Genomic DNA, 13,104 nt, shown 5'->3' on the forward strand with positions numbered 1-13,104 from the left:
TATGTGTGTGTACTGTGTATAATTAAATTTGTATATATAAATACACACACATGCTTGTATATATTTAAGAAAAATGTGTAATTTATATAAAAAAAATGTATTTATATATAATATAAATTATATATAAATATATACAGTATATGTATGCAAATATTTCTTAAATATATACATGCATGTGTGTGTATTTATATATACAAAATAATTATACACAGTACACACACATATATTATGTAAACACAAACTTTTATTTTGGATGCGATTAATCGCGATTAATCTTTTGACAGCCCTAATATGTATATATCAGTGTGAATATATATTGAATATATATATATATATATATATATATATATATATATATATATATATATATATATATATATATATATATATATATATATATATATATATATATATATGTGTGTGTGTGTGTGTATATATATGTATATATATATATATTGGATGCATCATGTTGCTCACCGATATGCTCTGAAGAATGTAAATTGGTTTTAAACGAAAGAAGAAGTATGGTGCGATTTTTCTTAGCGTCCGTTTCTATGGTCGCTCATCAATTTCTTCGCTCTGTTGAGAATGTCGTGCGTTAATCGTGAACATAATCCGGGTTGGCTGAATTTACTCCTGGACGCGTTTTTGGAGCTAGCATACCTCAAGAAAGCAAGGTTTGGTTTAATCAACAGAGAGATTGACAATAAGATAACCTTGCTTTCTGGAATACACCCCTGGTCTAGCTTTGTGTCAACCTGCTGTCAGCGAGTCACTTGTTTGTCAAGTCAAGTCTTTGTTTATTTACAATAATGAAGATCCATCATGTGAAACAACATAAACTATGAAGATGATAATAAACAATGGAACATGGAAACAGCATAATGTTCTTCAATACATGACAAAGTAACGTGAGGGTTTATGCTGCGCTCATGCCATAATTACCGTAATTTCCAGATGACAACACGTGGCGTTCTACTCAGAGCGATTGTATGGCAACACCATCAACACCTAAATGAATCTGCAGCAGTCAGGTGGTACAGTGGTCACGTGGTACAAGTAGGAGCTCTCAGAAAATTCCTAGTTTACATGTTGTGATGAGAAACTCTACAAGGACTTGAATGCTTTTTACAAGTTGGAATTTAAAACCTTTAAATACAAGACTATATGGGGATCCCATGACACAAACAACCAATGAATAGACAGAACTAATAAACCAAAGGAACCACATGACAAGATCACATGATGGGAACAGGGAATCACAAAACATCCATTTTTTTAAAAGCAAGTTATAACCACTATTAATCAAAGGTTTGATTTCACTATAGTTCATTTCACAGAATGACAAATATTTTTTAAAAGTTCAAATATTCAATAATTATAGTACAATCTGTATAATGATATTTAGTTTCAGTATTTATTTTTAATTTGTAATGTTTTGGTATCATTATGTTATACCACAAGAAAATTCAAACCGAACAGCCATTTTATATACCTTTACAGCTAAAAACATTTTTTAAGGAACCATGAATTTTCTTTATTCTGTTAATTGACCCTTTTCACATATCTGGGTTTCTCAGAAGTCGTCATAGTTGGGTAAACTTCTAGAGTGGTGGATGAGTGACTACATTAAATATATTTTAGTGTTCTCATTTGCTCAAATAGCAAAAGAAAAACTCCAAAATAGAGTTTTAACTTTCAAAAGAGGAAAAAACAGAGAGAGATTGATAACAGCGGTCAGAAGAGAGAATGTCAGTTTTACCTTCACTCCCACAGCCGCATTAACTATCTTTGTAATTTGATGCAAAGGTAATATATGTAATATATAATATAAGTATAGTGTTATAAATGTACATACATTAAAAAAATACGTCATCACAGTCTGTGAAAATAATTCATCATATGAGACATATGCTTTAACAACAACAACAACTTCAAAAAATGAATTTCTCTCAAAATTGCATGATTAATTTGAAGCATGCTGAAGTGATTACATTTATTTCAGAAATGCATATATTTACATTTTTGTCATTAATGGACAGTAAAAAAAGAAATATCAGAACTAATTAATGAGGCAAATGTAACTGTTGAATAAATTTTCACATGGTTTGATGTTGATGCTATAATCACTACATTACTTATTGATAATCTTCATTTAGGAATTTACTTAAATGAAAAAAACAAGCACATTTTAGTACTGTTAGATGTGATTTTGATCTGTAGCCATGAATATATTTGCAAGATTACAGTGTGGTAGCGCTCTTTACACACACTCATCAGCACAGAACTCAGAGTCTAAATTAGCAAAACCTCACTGGCATAAATAATTCTTCTTTAAAAACGAATCACAGCCTCCCCCACACTTTACCGTGTTTTGTTTAGAGCGGTGAGTTTTGCATGCATAAACTTACTTAACTGTCCCTGAGCGAGTTGATTACAAGATGAGCAGAAGAAAATGAAAGAGAGGTTAAATTAAGCTTAAAAAAATATTAAAATACCAATGTGGTTCAATTTGCAGCAACTCTTAAAGAGTGGCCCTTTTTTCACCCAGCGTTTATTAGTGTGATGAAGCTAACATCTTAACCTCCAGCTGAAGATTGTGTTTATTTTGTCTGAACAGAAGTGCAGGGCTGGTCAATTAGAAATGACTCTGCCCTGGAGCCTGTATGATGGAGATCTCTTCCCAGCAGAATTGGGCCATTAGGCCATAGAGGATAGAGAATAAGGTTAGGAGAGCATAATTCTCTCTTAAATGAATACTATTTGCACAGTTAATCCCACAGAAACACCCTGCTGCTTCTGTAATGAAGCTACTTGGTGCAGTTTTGTCCACACACACTCTATCTCTCTCTCTCTCACACACACTCTCTCTTCACCCAACCACACACACACAACAGTGTAACCGACTTGCATCTGTCCACTATAATATAGTATCTCTATATTGTTATATTATCTGTATATTATAATCAACTTTTACTAATAATTATTTACTAAGAATGATTTCTGTAATTGTTAATATATATATATATATATATATATATATATAGTACAGTCATTTTTACACGTTCACATGCTCCCTCAGTTTGAATTAGCTTTAACCAATTATTTTATTTTTAGATTTTTTTTCTCCTAAAGAAAAAAAAATGTCTCCTAAAGATTTTTTGTTTATTTTATGTTTTTATTCCTCTGCAAATCATAACACTAAATTGTGCCTCTTGGCCAACTGTTGTTTTGTTCTAAAAAAATAATCTGAGCCCTTGCCAATGACCCACTTATTATAAAGAGAGAAAGCAAGTGAGAGGGAGAGATAGAGAGCTAATTAAGCTGAATAAACATGAATTGTAGCGCTGGGACTGAGCACAAGTGAGATATACAGATGACAAGTCTGTCTTAGCAGCTGCTTTGACATCACAGGGAAATGGACGATCTGGAGGAAAAAATCTTTTTTTTTGTATATATCTCCAAGGAGGTCCATAAAAAAGCCATCTATTAGCATTTCCATTCATCTCAGTGGTAGTTGCTTGACTGCTGCAGAATGCCCTGGATATGTACTAATAGCTCCTACCAAATTGCTCTGTTTTGTTACATCCGTATTGATTTCATCTGGTTCTGCAAGTGATTATCATTTAATAAAATAATATATATATATATATATATATATATATATATATATATATATATATATATATATATATATATATATATATATATATATATATATATATATATATATATATACATACACACACTACTGGTCAAAAGTTTTAGATCGGTAAGATTTTTTAAGAGTCTCTTCTGCTCACCAAGGCTGCATTTATTTGATAAAAAAACAATAATAAAAAAAAATATTATATGAAATATTATGACAATTTAAAATTACTGTTTTCTATTTTATTATATTTTAAACTGTAATTTATTCCTGTGATCAAAGCTGAATTTTCAGCATCATTACTCCAGTCTTCAGTGTCACATGATCCTTCAGAAATCATTCTAATATGATGATTTTAAACAGTTGTGTACAATTTAAATTTCTTTTCCAAAATTCTTTGATGAATAGAAAGTTCAAAAGAACAGCATTTATTTAAAATAGAATATTTTCTAACATTATAAATGTCTTTACTGTAACTTTTGATCAGTTTAACTCATCCTTGATGAACAAAAGTATTGATTTATTTTATTTCTTTCCCCCAAAATTAAAATTAAAATTCTTACTGACCCCAAACTTTTGAACGGTAGTGTTTATGTTACAAAAGCTTTAGATTTCAGATAAATGCTGTTCTTTTGAACTTTCTATTCATCATAGCATCATGAAATAAAAATGTAAATAACTGTTTTCAACATTGATAATAATCATAAATGTTTCTTGAGCATCAAATCATCATATTAGAGTGATTTCTGAAGGATCATGTGACACTGAAGACTGGAGTAATGATGCTGCAAATTCAGCTTTGATCACAGGAATAAATTACACTTTACTGTATATTCACATAGAAAACAGCTGTTTTAAATTGTAATACTATTTCACAATATTACTGTTTTTGTTTGTATTTTTAATCAAATAAATGCAGCCTTGGTGAGCAGAAGATACTTCTTTTAAAAACAGTAAAAATCTTACCGATCTAAAACTTTTGACCGGTAGTGTATATATTTGTATTTTTCTAAATAAATAATTTTCATTTATTTATTTTATTTGAAGTCAGTATTGAAGTGATTAAGTCATTTGGGTGTAAACTAAAATAAGTAGGCTAAAATAAATTACATATTAAAAATTATATAGCCATGTTAATCAGCCAAACCTTGTATTTTTCCAGGCACTAAAACATTACACTCAGTAAACATCATCTGGTGTTGGAGATGTGCCAGATTGAGCAGGTCAATGCTGAGGATCATGCCGGGCAGAGTCTGATTAAGACGCTCCTTTTTTCAGCTGGGTGCTCTGCCAAAAACCAGGAGCTACAGGACTGTGACACTTACCGACATGCACCACATACACACACACATTACACACATCCAATATAGTTCACTTCATTAAGTGACCCAGCACAGTGCTGCAGTGGTCAGCTGCTCAGCAGAGTCTGCGGTGACTTTCGTGTGCCCTGTGGAAGAGTGGATCAGATGGTGTGTGACTGTTGAAGCAGTGCCCTGCCTGCAGAGAGCCCGTGTGTCAGCGCTGATGAGCGTGCATAACAGCGGTTTTTGAGGCCTAGGATTTATGCTTGTCAATTACAGAGAGAGAAATTTTGCATTAAATTTCAGTTTAGTTTTAGTTAGTTTCATTAATGGTTTTGTTAGTTTTAGTTTAAATCAAATTATTAATAAAATTATTTATTTTATTTTTGTTTTTATTTTATTTCAGTTTTAGCAATTACAGAGCAAACAGAACACTTCCAGTGTAGACCAAAGCGAGACGCTTAATTTCAGCAAAGTTTAATGTGTGCCCAGATTACATTTAACTCTTGCGCATTTAAATATTTTATCTTAATAATAAAATAAAATAAAATAATGGTTTGAGATTGAACAAAGCACCAAATAAAAAAAGTATACAAGAAAAAACTATGCAAAATTCAGACAAACTTCTTCATATTAAAGATGAAATCTTGTTAAACATGTTCACTTTTTTTCAGCTGTACAATTTAGCAGAGTGACCATTTTGGTACATAAAAAAAAACAAAAAACAAAAAAAAAAAAACAGCTCAATTCATCTGACTACAGCCAACATAACCTGCTGTGATGCCAGTGTGATTAAATAATGAAGTATCTATGCAGTGAGTGTGTGTACATGTCTTTCTATCCTGGTGGGGACTTAAACATGAATGCACACAGACTCATGGGGACTCATGTCACTGTGGGGACCTAAATTGAGGTACACAAGCTTATAAATCATACAGAACGAGTTTTTTTTTGAAAATGTAAAAATGCAGAAAGTTGTGTGTGATGGGTCGGTTTAGGGGTAAGGTTAGTGTAAGGAGACAGAATATACAGTTTGTACAGTATAAATCATACATCTATTGAGAGTCCCCACAAAGATAGTGGACCTGTGTGTGTGTGTGTGTGTGTGTGTGTGTGTGTGTGTGTGTGTGTGTGTGTGTGTGTGTGTGTGTGTGGTGTGGTGTCCTGGTATTCCCTACATTGTGCTTACTAGTAAAACCAATTTCTGGTCCCTATATGAGAAAGCAGCATATAAATTATACTAAAATGTAAAACTGCAGAAATCAAAATTCAGCAAACGTAGAGTTATCCAAGTCAACTCAATTGGCAAAAAAGAAAAGCGTTGGGCAATTTTTATTGATTTAATTATTTATTGTGATTTATTTGTTACATTCAATAAACCTTTTAACGTGCTTTCCTATCCTTTTCCATACAAAGTTCTACTGTATCAGGTGCGTGACGGTTATTCTGCTTTGACTTGGAATTGTTTTCACTGGCAGAGCAAAAATGCACAAAGTATCGGGAAGTGTCTAAAAGGTAAGTTACTCTATAAATGTTTTGTTTATTAAAAAAAAATCACACTCGCGGTCGTGTTGTTCTCTCTGCGGCCTCGTGCCTACTAATATTCACAACAACACTCTTGCTCCGTTGTTTGTGGAAAATATGTTTATTAACACAAAATTAATAAACCGATAAATAATTTAAGTGGCACTCCTACTGAATGTTCCTAACCTTGGTTGAAATGCAGAGGTCTGTGTTGCCAGATTGCCAGATTGAGTCGACGATTTCCAGCCCAAAAGCTTACCAAAATCCACCCACTCCACCCAAAAAAAAAAAAAAAAACGCCCAAACCTTTAACTGCCAAAATAATGTGATAGAACTTTATTGACATGTCAATCGTTGGATAAGCACCATTTTACTCTTTAAAACAAAACAGTGATGACAAAATGAAATAAAAATAAATAAATTTCCCAGGAAAACGGATCAAAACAGGGCAAATAGGCAACATTAAAGAGAATTAGCAAATATCTATCTATCTATCTATCTATCTATCTATCTATCTATCTATCTATCTATCTATCTATCTATCTATCTATCTATCTATCTATCTATCTATCTATCTATCTATCTATCTATCTATCTATCTATCTATCTATCTATCTATCTATCTATCTATCTATCTATATGTCTGTGTCTCATATGTTGATGTAGTCCAAAGCCTCAGTGCTTTGTTTTCAGGTATGAGTCAACTATATAAGCTAGTGCACTGTAGTTCAGTTTGTCACAGTAGAGACTTGCCCCTGAGAATGATGTGGGTTGCCAAGGAAACAGCCTCAATTTTAGGTAAATTACTCTACTTGGCACTCGACAAAAGTGCAATTAGCTCACCAGTGGCCTGAGCCGAAGCACAATTAAAACCCAGAGGAGATGTGAAGGAGCAAAGAGGATCATGGGTATCTGACAGCTTGCTTGTTCCTAATCTCCTTGTTGCAGGGGGTCCCTCTTTGTGTAGTTCCCTCTGAACACATGTGGTGAGGAGGAGATGGCTTTAATTATGCAGTTTGATCTCGAATATTCTGCAAAGAGCCATTCGGGACTTACCTTGTTAAATACTGACTTTTGAAAGCAAAAATAGCTTGCATTCCTTAGTCTGTATTTTAACAATTATCTTGTCATTATCATAGACAGACAGACATTATCTTCCTTTATGTGCCCCTTTCCACGTCCTACCACTACATTCGGTTTTCTATCACATGCAGCTTTATCATATATATTTATTCACACATTTGTTGCTGTGTAACATTACAAGTTTTTTTAACAGCAAAATTGGCTGCTGGAATTGCAGGTCATAGGTAATGGTTCAGTAGTGCTGTATGCATTTTTGCATATTCATAGATCGTTTGAGTGTTTCTACCATGTATTAAGGAGAGAAAGTACAGCAAACTCAAGTGTGATGCAGAGTGATACGGGAGACTACTATCAAAAGCAACAGTAAACAAACGGAGGGATTCCTCCGGCATGGAAATGCCATCTCAGCAAGATTTGACTGTTGGTATTTTTCACTGTTGTAAGTTTTTTTTTTTTCATGTGTTTCTCTCTGTGAAGGAGGTGGAGGGAAAAAACAAGTAAGACAAAGCCAGAAAAAGAGACCTGTAAGAAATCTCTGGAGTCCTGATTATAAAGAGCTCACAGACAAGCCTGTTACTACTGAAGATGCATCTGCCAACTCACATATGCTTCAAATCCTGAGTTAGGTTTTTCCCATAATACACCTCATAACTTTTTTTTTCATAAGGTTTTTTAACCTTACTATGCAGGCATCCATTGTTGCTCCAGGTTTTGAACCATTCATAGGGGTCTCTGAGACCCCAAACATTAATAATGTACATGTTCATTGAGGACATTTGAATTATAAATTATACATTTGAAATTTGGAATATAAAAAGTTTTTCTAAAATTGTGTATTTTTAAATTGTTTATTTAAATGGATTTAGGGTCTCTTATATCATCAGCTGTCAAACAAACCAAAATATATCTTTAAAACAGTATTTTTTATTTATTCTTATAAATTATACATTTTAGGATCACCTGTTCAGCCAGTGGTGATCCACACGTCATTTTCGAAAAGAAATGTAAGTGCTAGCTGTACAAACTATTTGGATCATTACTCAAGCAGTGTTGTTATTTTTCTATTAAGAATCATTTTAGTTCATTGAAATAGCTGAAATAATAATAAATAAATAAAAACCCAAATATTAAAACTTTATCTAAGATAACTATTGATCTTTAAGTTGAAGTGCTATAACTAAACTTAAATCAAAATTAAATCTAAATAATATTTAAAACAAAAAACAACTAATAAAGACAAAAGCCCATAACAAAACGACTAAAATAAAATAAGATTAATAAACTAAGATTAAAATTAAACTAAAAAGATAAAAATAAAAGCTAATTCAAAATACTATTTTAGTGTTACTACAAGTAATACTAAAATAACACTGTACCCAAGTGTTGAGCAGTTGAATATATATTGAAGTTGTAGTTCATGGGCACCCATTCCTGCTACTGGAGAGTAGACTTTCCTGCATATTAGGGGTTTTCCCTAGCCTAGAAATCTAGACGCACCCTAGCGGCAGCAAAATGTATTTTGCAACCAGGGTAGTCTAGCAACTCTCCATTGACTTTCGTGTTGGAAAAACCTAAATTGGGTCTGGCCAATCACGTCGTGTATAGAGTAGGCGGGGCGGGCTTAACATAATGACGACAGAGTTGCGACGGTTCCCTGCTAACTGTTACTTGAAAACAAAGAAGAGCTGCTGCTGCTGGAGTACAGTCTTTCGAATCGGCTTTGGCCGCGACTCTGGACGACTTGGAGTTAAGTTTTTCTTTGAGAAAAGAGCATAGAACAGCACTTAAGTCATTCTTAAAAAAAGGAAGATGTGTTCGTAGTTTTGCCGGCCAGATATGGCAAAAGTTGAATCTATCAACTAACGTAAGCTCCGCTGTTGGGAATAGTTGCTGTCCAGTTGCTGTGCAGAGGGAATTTGAAAGACAGACGTTTATCCCGCCCCTCGGTCTGAGCCGTGTCAATGGTGAGTTGCCAGACCCAACCTCTTGATGTAGGTCTGGCTTGCCAGGCTAGGTTTTCCCGTGAGTTTAGGCTTATGTGGTTAAATATCTGGTTCTGGTGTTTGGTTAAGTTTGATTATGGTAAACTAAACTATGCTGGAAGATAAAGGCAAGGTCGGAATGAGTTGGACTATGGAACGTTTACAGGGGGGGGGGGGAGCTACTGACTAAAATTCAGTAGCACCTCACGCAGTACGAGATCCAGGGGGCGGAGTTGGATCCAGATCTAGGCCTAAGGGGTGGAGATTGGTAGGTTTGTGGGTGGATTTAGGGATCAGTGGGTGGAGATGGGTAGGTTTAGGTATATGTAAGGTGGGAGGAGTTGGATCTGGATCCAACTCCTCCCCCTGGATTTCATGTTCTGCAGTGAGGACCATCTCGAAAATTTAACGTTTTATTTTATTTTTTTTACTTCATTGGAATAGTACAAAACTTGGTAAAGGTTTTGGCACTTGCTATGTGAACACACAAGAAAAGGTTAAAACCTGATTCAAAAAGGTTAAATGGTCCTGGAAAAAAAAATAGCCACACTTGTGCGCCTCGCAATCAAATACACTGCATTGAAAATTAATGGGAGACCAATTTTCATCTAGTGGAAACTTTTGGTACTGCGCCCAAACTAAATCATATGAAAGCCATTTTTTGGAGATATCAAGCTCAAATTTGGATCACAACTTATTTATGGCTTTGACTTTCTTATTTTAGAGTAAAGTATTTATGTAAAGAAAACTTATTTATGGCTTTGGCTTTCTTATTTTAGAGTGACTTGCAATTTTAGAGTAAAACTTGTTTTTGAAAATAGATATTTCTATAAATGCATAAAATTCACTTTTTAAAACTTTTTTCACCTCAGCAATAATTTGTGTAGTGTTTGAAAAGAGTTCAAACTTAATTCAAGATTTATGACAGTTTAAGTTGAAAATTTAATTTTCAGGACTATGCTCAAAAAGTGAATAAATGGATTATAACTACAGCATAAATATAATTTAGTACCATAAAATCCCCTAATATTAAAATCCCGAAAAAAACATTATCGATCTAAAATATAGTGCATTCATTTCATTGAAATGAAAAAAGAAAATGTTTGGTAATTTTTGACTGGCACTCGAAAGAGCACTAGAGGGTTAGAACACAGATAAAGTCGGATCATTTCTATAATGACCAACGCAATCTACCAAGAGCAGTGCAAATTAGCGTCTGGTTTAAGACATGCTTTTTTGGCCGGTAAATAATGGCGCAAAAAAAAAACAGTAAATTGACTAGCGCAAACCTTTGTAAATCACCTTGCAGGATTCATTTAACACTCTCCTCCCATAAATGTTGCATCTGCACCTTTTCGGGGCTAATTTTTCACTGCATGTCTTTTGTATTTTTTTAACGCCAAAAGAGGGTTTGCGCTGGCGCAAGCTGTTAGTAAATGAGGCCCTTGGATTATAGTGCACGAGTGTTATGGTGAGGCTGTAATATTTAGGATAACTGCATATTCCTTTCCCTACTGCAACATATGGTATATTGGTACATTTAAACTGCAATGCAGTCCAGAGAAAGTTTTTTCACTGGTTAAGTTTTCTTGCGAATGTGGGTGTGTTTTTGCACACTGCACTCCCTGTTCACGCTTCTGTATATGAGAAAGCCTCTATTCATTTGAAAGGCTGAAACAGGTTTGTGTCTGTGTGCTAGAGCAGTGAGATCTCATTAACGGAGAGAGTAAGGCAGACTGGTCGAGGCACTCATCCAAACAGTCTCAGAGCAATCATCCTCCCTCGACTGCCTGCAGAAGCTCACAGCAAATTAAAACTCTAATGGATATCGATCAGATACCTTCTAATAAACCCACTGCTATCATCCTATCGCAGCCTCCTTTTGCCTTTCTCGCACAAAGTGTTTGTGTGCGCGCGCAATCACAAGGCTTTTTCTCCAGACGTACAGTTTTGAATTGCCATAGATGTTTTGGGGGGAAATAACAGCAAAGCAAAAGTCTCTCCTGTCAGCTCAAATAACATTTGTATCTTTTCTTTTCCCGTCTGCATGCTTGATGTTTTTTGCTTTAATCTTGCCTACCATTGTATCAACCATGTAGAGTTTGAACAACAGTCTTGAAAACAATATCAGTAAGAGAGAAAATACTGGAAGAGAAAGAGGTATAAATGGATATTTTCTTTTTCTGAACAAAGGTGGAGAGATTCTGTGAAAGCCTGGTAGATTTCTAAAGGTCTCCATCTGGTATTCACAATAGGGGTTTCAGTTTGAATGGGGAATCCTAATTTTCTCATTCATTCAGCCAGGCATACAGCCGCTAATGATTTTTAGATGTGAGATGAGTCATGAATTTTCTGTCTGTGCAATATTCCTCTGAGAGTTTTGAAGGGCGATGTGATCAGATCACGATTGGGGAGCCGTTAACCGGGTAAGAGGGCTGCGTTGGGTCAACTCGGTCAGCCAGAAGCCTTGACCTTTGACTTCTGGCTTATAATAGTTCCCTGAGGAGTCTGGTACACCAGCCAAGCATAAATCCCACACACCAGAATGTCTAGCCAGAGTGGTTAATAAGTCAGGATGCTTTGACCTGACCTGTCCCATCAGGACATGCAGATAACATGCAGCTCTGTGGACAGAATGATCATTATTGCGAGATTTGAGGTGATTCTGTGATGTATGATTCATGTTTAGCTACATCCAGGTGAAGATCAGTGTCTAGATAAAATTTGGAGAAAGCTATTCATTAGCATTTATTAATCATTCCACGGTACTAGTTCACCTGCCAAATGGCATTAAGTGATAAAAAAACAAATAAGATCTAGAGCAGGACACTAATTAGCTGGTTCGGGTGTGTTTAATTGGGGTTGGAGCTAAACTTTGCAGGACAGTGTTTGGAGACCCCTGATCTAGAGTAACAAAAATGTGCAATATTATCATTTCATGACCCAGATATTAATATAATATTGCTGATTTCCACCTGATATAATCAAATCCTGATGTGACACAAGGTAAAAGTGTTCCTCAGAAAAGACCCGCACCAGTATTGGAGAATAAAATTGTGTTGCAATCAATCCAATCCTCATAAAAACGGCCATGTTTTGAGATGGAGATTTCTAATCGGCTCTACCCAATTGTTATAAATGAAAGCTATGGGGATGATTGCTGTAGTAAGTGTTCATTGATATTAAATAGAAAAACGTAATGGGCTTATTTTTCAGCTGAATTGGGATTGAAATCAAATGAGAGATTGTCTGCCTGTGCCATTGCCTGCAGTCACTTCAGCTTTAAAAAAGACTCCCTGCCAGGCTGGAATAAGGCTCTTTGATTGGCATCTCTGGAAATATAGCTTCATTGGACTTGATTTGATGGCTGCAAGTTTGTTCAGGCATCAACTGCCAATCAGGGGCTTGATTTGCTGCAACCAACTATGCTCCCTACCCTCAGGGGTCACACTCGAGACAGATAAAGAGAGAAATAACAAGTGCTTCCCTTTGCATCTCCCTCCTTTAGAAGCTCCTTGAAGATATATGTTGATGATGGATAGTCACTCAAGATGTGGACGACAGC

This window comes from Scardinius erythrophthalmus, assembly GCF_964197995.2.
Source record: "Scardinius erythrophthalmus genome assembly, chromosome: 1".
Lineage (NCBI taxonomy): Eukaryota > Metazoa > Chordata > Actinopteri > Cypriniformes > Leuciscidae > Scardinius > Scardinius erythrophthalmus.